This window comes from Falco punctatus, assembly GCF_963210335.1.
Source record: "Falco punctatus genome assembly, chromosome: 5".
Lineage (NCBI taxonomy): Eukaryota > Metazoa > Chordata > Aves > Falconiformes > Falconidae > Falco > Falco punctatus.
Window position 1 is genome coordinate 72,065,552 of NC_137584.1, and position 9,050 is coordinate 72,074,601.

Consider the following 9,050-nt stretch of genomic DNA (forward strand, 5'->3'; position numbering starts at 1 on the left):
TAGGGTCCTTCTTGGTTTCTTCACCCCTAAAATACCTCCCCTTAGTCTCAAAAAGGGGAGAACCCCTGTATTTTGTGCATCTCTTCAGCCAGCCATCCCTTGAGACAAGAAGGAAGACTTTTCCTTGGCTATGATTATTTCCTTGGCCAGACCTCCCATGGTAGACTGGTGCTCTGTTCATTTCTGTGGTCCCTGGACCAACTGCATGTGTTGGCGTGTCTCCTGAATTTTGGAAAATGTGCCATTTGTCCCACTAATCTGTAGTATTTGGTATGAGCCGTTATGTTTCATAAATGACCTAGATAGGATCGCTGGTGGTTTGATTAAGAAGATCAGGCAAGGCTCAGGCCAAAGAGGAGGACTCAGACCATGAAGATGGGACTCAATTCTCAGTGGACTCCCTAGACCACCCTTATTAAGGTGCTCCTCCTCCCCACACCTCAATTCTGCGTATGCAAATTCTGCATATTCCCTGTCCTGTACTAGGCGTGTGAGCCTTAATTAACATTTTTGAAGAAGCCCTGGGAAGACCTAGGACAGGGAGTGGGTTTTGCTGTATCTGAGCAGGCATCCTTCCAGGCCTGGACCGGCAGCGGCAGCTGGCTGCTGTCCAACCTCCCTCCGCGCCCCATGCTCTGGGTTTGTTAACATCCCAATCAATAACACCGCGACATAAAATTCAGCTTCAACTTTTCTCCACGGGTTCAGCTGCAGCACGGGGTGGGTTTTTTTTCCCCAGATCGCACCCTAAATCCTATTTTTCCAGCTCCTTTGAGCCCTGCTGGGAAGTATTAAGGTATTATTATTATTCCCTGTTGCTGCGGGAATGGGGCGAATGCTAACGAGGGAGATGCGCGCCCCGTCCTCTCCTGTAAATCAGTTCATCTTTTCATACGCCACCTCTCCCACTGCTGTGAGCTTTTGAAAATAACAAATTGCGGGTTATTCTTCCTTTCTTCAGGCAGATGACCTTTAGGGTTTGTAGCACACAGCTCTGATGGATAAAGAGAAATTTATTTTCCAGGGGAAAAATAAAAATGAAAGGAAAGCTGCAATTCTCACATGATCATGTGGCGTTAGGGATTGGACCTTTAGGGAAAAAAAAACAAAACAGGCTGTTGAGGAACTTGATAAATTTAAGAGCTGGCAAGTGCCTGCTGCTGGACAGTGGATTTATCAGGAGCGGGTTGGCTCTTGCTGTGCACTAGCACAGGAGCCAGCGGGATGAGGGATGCGGTCTAAGGCGGGCTCGTGCAAATATTACCCTATTAATAATCAATAACTGCTAGCAGGGTGAGATGATTCAGGCCAGATTGGTATATAATTGCTATTATTGTTATTCCGGTTTAAAACCAGTTCCTCTTCACTACTGCCACAAGTGATCTGAAGCAATGTATTTTTAATTTGTTCACAGGCACGGCACAATCCATCACACGGCGTTACACTGGCTGGAACCAAATGTCAGCGCCGAGCAGCGAAACATTTTTGTTATTTAAGTTACTGTATGCTAAGTTTATGTTGATTGCTCTGAGTATCATCTCCGAAAGTTAACTAGCGTTAAAGTGTTGATAATGTCCCACTTTTGCAATCATATTTGCATAGTGCACAACAGAGTTTAGCAGAAAAAAATTAGCTTAAGTGCTGTTTTTCATCAGCCCTGTCAGTCTCATACTGTTTGCCTCATCTCAGTACACGGGGCATTTGGTGACAAATGGTTATGACATTTTTCATCTAAGCATTACGTCATTATATAATCGTCGTCTCCTGTCTCATGGCTGCATCCTCGCCACGCGGTGAGAGGAGGAGAGGGGAGGGGGTGAAAACGGAGGCAGAAGAGAAAGAATTGGGATTTTTTAAAATTTTTAGTATTTATTATTTTTATTCTTTAAAAAAAATTTCAAACCTCTCTCCCTTCCCCCTGCTCGAGGCAGCATCACCAGGAATATTCCCGTGGGCAAATGGAAAGCATCCTGTTCCCATTGAAGTCAGCGGCGAATTGCTCGATGTACAGGACCCGTATACAAATAGGGGCAACCTCTCTTTGTTCGGGGTATGGCGCGGCAGAGAGAGGACCCCTCTCACCAGAGGCCTTCTCCTCCCTCCCGGCACCACTGCAACCTGGGTGAAGTCCCTCCACCCCCCGATTTAGCCCCGCTACATGATGGAGAGTCTGGCTTTAGATTTTTACTGTTGCAATATTTTTGCAAAGATAATTGAAACGTTTCCCTCAGCATTACCAGTTTAGGAATAAAATCCCCGGAGTTCACAAATAAAGCAGGAGTAAGAGAGGTCCGTAGCAATTTTGGTTTGGGTTTGTGTTTTTCAACACACCTCACACCCACCCCAATTCCTTTTCATCCTGGTTTTGTAACTGAATTTAGGAGAGCAGTTTATTCCTTACCTAGATCAGTCAGAAGTTTTAACCTGCGTTTTGCGGGGTATTACGGTGGCTGTTTCTCATTCCAGGCTCCAGCTTCTGTTGTGCTTGACGAGCTTTACACTTCTATGGGTAAATACAGTGATATTGAAGCTTAACATTATTATGGAGTGTGTTTTTAGTCTGAGCACCCCCTCCATACGTTGAAGTAATTCACCCTTATTGCCATTAGGAATTCAGATGCTATTTTACAGAGGGGGAAGGGAGGGATGTGTGCACAGCGCAGCTTATATTTTGCAGATTTATTTCTTTTTGCTGTGCAAGTTGCTGATTTACTCTAAGAAACTCTCCTGGAGAAAGGTTTGAGGGAAGCTTTGTGGGGGGAAAAAAGGATTTTTAATATCGTTCGGGCTTCTCCCTGCTAATGTGCAGCTCTTACTGCCTGCCTTGCTGTCTGGGTGTGCAGCGCCGTATACGATATGTTCGCCTTTGCATTAATAATAGTCAAAAAAACTCAGACAATATTCTTGCTTAAATGCATTGAGTTATGTAGATCCTAATTCTAGCACATAAGCAATGAAAGAAAAGCAGATATTTTGTCCTCGGAAAACCAAATTCTGTGATACAAATGCAAGCCGACATATGGTAAAAATTGCCTGCAGCCCTGCTGATTTACAGAACTGTTTTCACTCACAGATAATTCATTAAAAATCATTTCATACTGGCTGTATATACATAAAAAATATTTACTTGTGTAAATATCAGTCATGAAGGTATTGCTTTTTTTTTCTCCTTTCCCTTCCTTCCTTTTTTTTTCTTTTTTTTTTTTCCTTTTGACAGATGATGGAGGGGGGGTGGGAAAATCTGAAGATATATGATCTGCATAGGGGAAAGCAAAGGTATGCCTGGCATTCATCCATTCATCCTGCGATATAGGTCAGGACTGGGGGCTGTCTAGGACAGCTTTTAAATCCGCTACCTGAACCATCTGCCGTTCAATGCCAGTTGAATCTGCGTATGGGAAACAAACACTAGGCAGACATTTATATTGTGGCATACGGCACAAAAGGGACTAGGAAAGTGCTTTTACCTGATTCAGGGCTCCCACGCTGACCTATAGAACAATAGGAGCCAAGATAATGTATACACCGAGAGATGTCACCATAAAACTGAAGCTGCAGGATTTCAAGGCCGTTGCTGCTGTAGCAGAGCAGCTTGGAAAATAAAGAGCAAATTCCAGCAAGGCGAGGCGAGTTTTCGGGTTTGATCTGCTTTGCAAATACTCATAAAATGATGGAGACACAAAATGCGAAGGGAACAAATGATGCGATGGGATTTGCCGCTCCCAAATACGAACAACCCAGGTATATTGGAGATGAGCCCTTAAATCTTACTACTACCCCCAACATTTTATTCTCTAAAATATGTGTTAGATTACTCAAAATGCTTAACAAGGCTCCAGCCCAGCACTACATTTTTCCTTTTTTCTCCATGCTTACTCCAATATAATTTGCTTAGATGTGATGGATTATTTTAAACCCTCGACTTGGAGACCTTTAGACGATTTTTCCTCCTCGAGGAAAATTCAGAAATAAATCACAGAATACAAGAGATTTGTGGTGGCTTGGAGTTTTTTTGTTTGGGTTTTTTTTTGTTGTTGTTGTTGGGGTTTTTTTGTCTAGCAGATTAAATAATATTATTAAAACTGTAGAAGGGAATAAGTACTTAGAATAGGGATCTAGTTCATCAGCTTTCACCCTCCACAAAACTCAGTAGTAAACAAAGCAATAATATTTGGGGGCTTAGAGAGGGCTGCTCTGGGTGGAGGTGGGGGGGTTGTTAATTAATTTGAAATGCCTTCGTGGGGAAGCGAGGGACCGCCAGGCTCACATCCCATGCCTGCAACTGGCACGGCATCCAGGGCAGAAAGTTTGGGCCCATTTCCTATGGAAATTGGTGAGGTCTCGCATGCTGTAAGCTGAACTTGAAAGGTAGGGTAAAATAAACTCTCACTTCACCATCGGGGTGTCTACATTGAGAAAGCTTCTCCTGCTCTATTTATACGCTGTATAAATCAGTCTCCAGACTGTTACCATAGTTAACAGAGTTTTTCTTCTGCTGTTGTCTCTAACAGCTTCTTTCCCCCCCCACTATATTTTGTGCAATTTCTACCTATCACCTCGGTGAGTAATTTGCCTGATTTAAAGCAAATTACAACTTGGGAGCAAGCTGGGTTTTTCAGGCAGAGATTTTTTATCCCCCTCTTGCTGAATTTTGCTCACGACTCTCTACGTAGCCCCAAGAAATGCTGCAGAAAGGGGAGCTATAGGTGACTGCATCTGATCCCGATACATATTTAACCTTCTTGCAGTCTCCAGGAATTAACTATTTAGGAGGTGAGCAGCCGACACAGGCGTCGCACCAGAATAACACAGCCAGGCTGGTTCGCAGTGATGCCGATGCTTTCCGTAGAAACCATCGTTAATTCTCAGTACAGAGCTTCTGCAGGAGACATTGCCACGGGCTGGGATTGCTATGCCAAATAGCTAACTAACTAAATGCAGTGGGTCCCTATTTCAGGGACCAGTGGATGCGGAGTTTCCCCTCCCAGGGATGGGGAGTTAATGGGATTTGTTGCTCCTGGTTCTGAGGCGAGGGGGGTTAATCCCTTCCTTCATGTATATCCCCGCTAAGCTGGTTTAGGTAGTGTTTAGAGTTAAAGTTTTTCGATACAGGCTCTGTCTGTCCATCCCTGCCGAGCCAGGCATGGGGCTGAACCCAGTGAGGTGCTGCTGTCTCCAGCTCTGCAGCCTTCACCCCCTCGCATCTCCCAGCACCCAGAAAAAAAATCTCACCTGAGTGAGCCCCAGGAGAAAAAAAAAAAAAGAAAAAAAAAAGACCTTTAAATTTCCCAAAAACAAAGAAAAAGCTTGTAAAAGCTTTTAGAAACCCTGCTGTTGTTGCTGGGGGAAAACTCCCAGCAAGGCCCAGAGCCTATTGTTTGCTGCAATGTGATTTATCATGGAGCAGGTAGGGCAGAAAAGGGCCTTTCCCCCACCGGCTGGGTGCTCAGCACCCACCCGCAGGGACCTGTTCCCCCAGAGTCACCTCTGCCAGTGGCTCCAGCAGTCATTAAGCTGATTTCAGGGAGGTAGCTTTGGGGTTCAGGGTTGTTTTCTTAAGCCCATCATCTTTTAGGAGCCGTGCTGCAAAGCGTTAAATAGCCTCACCTGACCTCCTCCAGCAAAGCAAAGCTCTCCATCCTTATTTAGGGGCATACATCACCTCTACAGTTTTTCTTCCAGCGCTGGAGGTGGAGCAGAGAAGTGAAATGTTGTGGGGGGGGAAGTAACTCTAAAACCACGCGAATTTGCCTTGAAACCCTTTTCCCATCCCAGCCTGCCCGAGTGCGTGTCCAGGCGATCCCGAACAGGGCGCACAGGAGGGCTGGACACATATGCCGTGCCATATGGAGCGGCGCAATTCTGGTCAATCGGATCTTTAGGAGTTTTATCGTTTAATTTCTTAATGTGCTAATAGTGCAGAGGGAGGGAATGGATCATCAGTTAAGTCCAAGGATTTATGTTTTTAAGGGAGCGTAATGTATTTTCAAGCGGGTTGAAGTGGGCTTTAAATATCCCCGGTAAACGTGATGGGGAGCAGGCAAGAGTATGAGCTAGAAAAGACCCTGAAAGATGCCTTTGAGCATTAATCCAGCCCAGGTTTATAATGCGGCACCCAGCCCCCATGTGAGTAGGCTGAAATTCAGGCTGAAATTCCTGTGTCCGTTTTGCGAAAACATTTTGCCTAGCACTGTGGGCAATGTGAGCCCCGGTCTAGGTTTGCACCTCCAGCTGCCCCCCTGGTTTTCAGCAGTGGCTCCATCTCTACGGCTCGGCTCTGTAGGCATCTCACTTCCATTTGAAGCCACGAAGGATGGATGGCAAAAATCTCCCTGAGGCCCCTCATCCTCACTTTCCCCGCTTGTGTGAATGGGGAATTGTGTTTACTTCCTTCAAATTGCCACTTGGGATCAGTGCTCATGGAGAATCCCAAAGCATTTTGGGATCCTCTAAAGGAAGGTCTTACAGAGAGGTAAAGCACTGCTACCTATGGAACAAAATATATTGAAGTAATTTTGGTGAGGTAGTGAAATGACAACTTTTCACCTCCAACCAAGTTACCTCCCGTGAAACACATATATTTATTTTCAAAGTAAAATAGCTCAGCTCTTTATAAATGTCCAAGACAGAAAACCAAGGGGGAGATAAATAACATGACACTGCAACCCCCTCCGCAGGCAGGCTGCCGGTGTGGTCCCCATCGGGCAGCTGCCAGCCGGGCCGGGGCTGATGCTCCTGCGGCCCCTGGCTCCAGCTGCGGTTTGAAGCACAGCAGTCTCAGAGGGATGCTCTGGCTGTTGGCTTCTGTCAGGGAGACCTTTGAAATCTGTGCTATATGATTTCTTATCTGAATTGCAAAACGTTTAAAGAAGGTATATGGGAAGCTGTTCGTTCAGGGTAAATAGGGCTTGCTTTTTTTTAAGGCAAATAATATTGCAGCATCAAATTTTTGGAGGGGAGGCATTATAAAGTGCAGGCGGGGAGATTTTTGTGGCTGGGCTGGTGACTCTGCTGAACAATTTTCAACAGCTAATTTCCAGTATTTCCTTGAAAACTCCTCCGATTTGGTGCATTAGATGAAATGTCATTAACGTAATGGAAACAAAATGGTACTACTGTTAAACAGCACTAAGAAGAAAGGGCCGTGGCTCTCAGCTGGCTCGGCACAAAGATTTCAAGCGCCTTGCCGGGGGGGGGGGGGGGGGGGGGGCAATGCGCACAGGGCCCTTGTGCTTATTCAGAGCCGGATGCTTCTGCTTGTCTCTGAACACAGACACACACACACAGTCTGTGCTCAGGCTATGAACCCTGCACTCATGCTTCCATGCAGTTTTTTCTCAGCAACTTCTAGGCCTCGATTAGGAGGCCGGGGGGGGTGGGGGGGGGAAGCATGTATCTCTCTTCATGCAATGGGAAGGAATATACATGCGATGCGGCGCGATACGTAGCTGAAATGATCTCAACGGCACGGTAGCTGCAGCTTGTGCAGAGATCCCAGGAGTGGGCACATGCCCTTGACACGAAATCACCCGGCGAGTAATAAAGGATTTCCTGCCTTCAGAGCCTGCTTTAGCCAGGGGTTTAGCCTGGGTTATGATGTGCAGCACCCTGACAAGGTCACAGGGTCTAACAGGGCGCTCCAGGAAGCACTAGTAATGCTAGGAATATATAGATATCCCTGGATATAAATGTATAGATAGCCAAAGCATGCATTTCTTATCACCAGTATACATCAGGACCTTGCCATAAACAAAAAGCATGCTCTTCTCCTTTGAAATCCACCTTGAACACAGTGTGGGGGGTGTAGTGGTTGCAGTTTGGGTTTATTATTTTAGTTTTTTTATTATTATTAATATTATTATTATTACTATTATTATTATTATTATTGTCTCCCCCCTTTCCCTGACAATTGTCAGCAGAGAGGCTGCAAAAAAAGGTGAGGAACCACTGCAGCCTGAACGCAGCCCTAGGAGCTGTCAGCTCCACGCCACTGCAGTGATGTCAGCCGCAAAACACAGCCACTTCCACCCCCAGCCCCTCCACACACGCACACACAAGTCGCAAGAAGAAGAATTCATAATTACAGTAGCGTAGCCATGAAACCAGCAGTGTTGGGGGGGCAGAAAGCAAAGCCTCATCCCAAACTGGTCCTTTATTATATTTTTTTTCTCTCTCTCTTTTTTTTTTTCCCTTGCAAAGCTGTACCCAGCTCTGCAGCATCCTTTCTCCGCAGCAGGGCTAGGGGAGGCCGGGGGGGGCGGGGAGGGGGGGAGGTAGGGCAGGGGTTTCCCCCCCCCCCCCTTCAGCCGGGTGGAGGGTGCGGGAGGCGGCGGGGGGCGGCGGGGGGAGCTGGGCAGGGCTGGAGGCTCTCTCCCCGCGGGTCGCTCCTTGTTTTAAAAGGCAGCATTTCTGCGGACAACACCCGGAGCATCTCTGCGGGAGAGGGGCTGGGGGCGAGGGCTGCAGCCGCCTTGTTTTCGGCGCACGGAGTCAGCAGCTGTGATTTTTTTTTTTTTTTTTTTTTGGCTGAATAATCCTTTACGGGGAGGGGGTGTGCGGGGAAAGGGGGGGGGGGGGGGGGGGGGAGAGGCTGGGGGAGGAGGGAGGGAAAGTGGATCAACATCACCGAAGGAGGACAGCGAGCAAGATTAGGGCTGGCTAATGATAAATGAGAAGGCGCCGCTGACAGCTCCTCTCTCCGCGCAGTGCCCTCCCGGCTGCTCCGCGCTGCGCGCTCCCTCCGCACCCCTCCGGCCGCCTGCTCCGCTCCCCGCCGCCGGCCTGGCTTGATCCACACACCCCCCCTTCCTTCTTTTTTTTTATATATATATTTATATATATATATATATACACATACGTATCATTTTCACCTCTCCTCCGCATAGCGCGGGGGGGGGGGAATTCCCTCCCTCAAGCATCTTCCGCGGGATTACGCGCCTGGCCGCGCTGCTGCACCGGCTGCCGGACGGAGGGACCACGGCGGGGCTGCCGCAGGGGGTATTTCCTTCGCTCCTCTTGTTGTTTGGGGGGGGGAGGGGGGGGTGTTGGGG